Genomic DNA, 3,051 nt, shown 5'->3' with positions numbered 1-3,051 from the left:
CATATACATTCACAGTGCACACACACACACATATACACACACACACACACACACACACACACACACACACACACTCACTCATACACACACACACACACACACACACACACACACACACACACACACACACACACACACACACACACACACACACACACACACACACATACACTCTCACGTACTCACACACACAAACACACACACACACACTCACACACACACACACTCAGCCACAGACACAAATGCACCATCACATACAGGCACTAATCCAATCACTCACAGTGCTACACCTGCTGTTACCTGGGTTACAGGCAGGTGGTTTCCCCACATCATAGACGGCCCTTCAGCAGAAGCTAGACGACCCTTCAGGAGAGTCGAGCAGGGGGAGGGTATAGAGGGAGAGAGCGGCCATGAATAAGGACATTGTTTAGGTTCAGGTGCACACAGGGCATATGTTCAGGCGTCAGGGATCCCAACAGGGTTGCAGAACAGAAACAAAGGGCAAGAGAGCCACACACATGTTTTGTTTATATAAATATGAATTATTTTGACCGCTTAGTATTTAGTGTGAAATCAAACCTTCTGGTCTGCTGAATACAGTTGAATCTAAATATACTATCTTGCAGATGGCTACAGCAGAGGTAAACGGACCGCATTTATATTGCACGTTTTTGGACCTGTGGCTCCTCAAAGTGCTTTACTATTACTGGCTCCCAACCCATTCATATTAACATTCATACGACGCCGGCGGTTTCAGCCATGCAAGGCCACAGCAAGCTCATCAGGAGATCGAACCAGCAACTTTCCGGTCGTCAGACAATCATACTCTACCTCCTCAGACCCTGCCAGCCTCCATATCGAATTCAAACCATGCCACTCTGCTCACAGGTCATTCATGTTGAAAAACTTTTTCCCATCTGCGGCCCAACAGGGCTAGTCAAATGGAAACAATGATAATCGTTTCTCATTGGGGGCGTCATTGTTCAATTCCACTCCAAGTCGGGTTGGCTCTGAGTTAATCTGCCTATTGTTATTCATTAAGCCTATCGCTTATCGCTGCCCCATCGGTAACCTTTGACCCCTCTGTCGGAATAGATTAGTTGATTGGCTCTGATTAGGGGCCCCTTTGCCCATCCCCAGGTCAAGATCATTATAGGCAAGTCTAATTACAAATGTGCCTTGTTTGATGGTTCTTGTTTGTATGAGTTAATAAGGGCAAACGGTGGAGGCGACAAGGAGTGAAATGTGAAATCATGCTATTGGTGAATTTTTAACATTTCGGGCAAATGCTCGCAAGGAACATGTTTTTTCTCAACCTTCCTTGAGAAAAAGACAATTACATGAGTCTGGAAAAAATGTCTTAGATATAATATGAAAATATATATTTATGTGGGCACACATATACACATGGTAATACTCTGAAGTGCTTCCCAGCAGATATGTTGCATCCGAAAGCAAGTTAGTAGCTAATGTAGAGGAGAGGAGTGGCACAGCAAAGACAGAAGACTCAAACGGTTAAAAATACACCTGACGTGCACACAAAGGGCACTTTTCTAACTGGGAGAAAGTGGGCACAAATTGAATATATGATGAGCTGCAGGGTTGCGGCGCTCTAAATATAGAGCTCCCCAGCACCAGTCTCCTGCGCTAATGATACCGCCGGCCGGAGATTTATTAACCCACCGCATTATTATTTAATCAAACTACAAAATGATATTCTGCCTGTAACAAAATGATTCATCAGTACGCTGTCGGATTTTTCTTTCTTTCTTAGGTCCATATACCTGTGAATTTTGTTCTCCAGTTTTAATGTCTTTCATTCTTTTTTGGATTCACCAAAAGAATACCCAGCTTCCTTCTTTGTCCCAGAGCTTGTGCAGTCACTTGGTATGAGCACCTTTTAAGCATTTAAGGCCCACATGTTCTTTTCATAATACAATCAACGCCGACATCTGTGCACATCTGCTAGAACCGGTCGCATACTCACCAGGAGGACTGGAGAGAATGGATAGCGACTCACCTGTGAATGCACTTAAAGGGGCGGTACCCTCCAAAAGCTGAAATGTCAGCCACCTCAAGGTCCTATGTATGTAGCTCCGGTAATGTGATTAGCACCACCGGCAGTTCCATTATATTTCGTAGTGGGGATATTGAAACAAGACGGAAAGAAATAATGTTTGCATTTTACTTATTGGTTCAGCAGATGTAAACCACCGGGCAGATACAAGTCCCAGCATCCTGGCTGTGATAAATAATGTTTCATGATACATAGATATGGAAAGTATTCAACATTAAAAAACAATCACAACTCCCTGTGTTTTTCCAAGAGTTGGCCGAACTCTCCATATTGAGCTGCAGATACAAATAGGTCCAGACATATAAACCTTAAGCCAGTATATCATTGTCATTGACTAGGGCAGGATCCACCGGTCAGTTTTTTGGTTCATTTTATTGGAGTGCATATGTGTAAAGGATAGCCACCTCTACGGTGTAGGATTAAAACATTGTCTGAGGATGTGTTGTCAGACACTGTTTTGTCCGATGCTGTCTCCTCTAACACCGTTTTGTCTCAGGCCGTGACGCGTGACTCCTACACAGTTTAGTTTGACACCATTTTGTCTGAGGCCGTTGTGTCGGATTCTGACAGCGTTTTGAACGAGACACCATTTCGTACTGAACCACAACCCAAACCTGCCATACTTTCCCCCTGTATTCTGAACCTGTTTTGCCGTCGGTAGGAGACCTGCCGCTGAGGTCTGACGACGTCCTAATATGTGCACAGCAGCTGCAGGCGTACCTTCTTGTGATGCACACTTAAGGAGGGTAAACAGCGCCTTTAAAGAGCCCTGTAAATGAAGTAATCCGGCCACGGCCCTCCCTTTTCTTGCCCCAGGCAGGGTTCTCTGAATGTGAGAACGGTTACACACCCTTTTTATGTTAATTCCCCCCTCTATAGCGGCTCAATAGGAACCACATGTCTTATTTGGAGAGCGCAGTGGAGTGCACCAACAGAGCAGCCTTTCACTCCCGAGCTGCAGCGAGACGGCTGCT

Source organism: Gadus macrocephalus, chromosome 20 (assembly GCF_031168955.1).
Source record: "Gadus macrocephalus chromosome 20, ASM3116895v1".
In the NCBI taxonomy this organism is placed as follows: domain Eukaryota; kingdom Metazoa; phylum Chordata; class Actinopteri; order Gadiformes; family Gadidae; genus Gadus; species Gadus macrocephalus.
The sequence above is the reverse complement of the archived record's forward strand: the minus strand, read 5'-3'. Positions refer to the sequence as shown.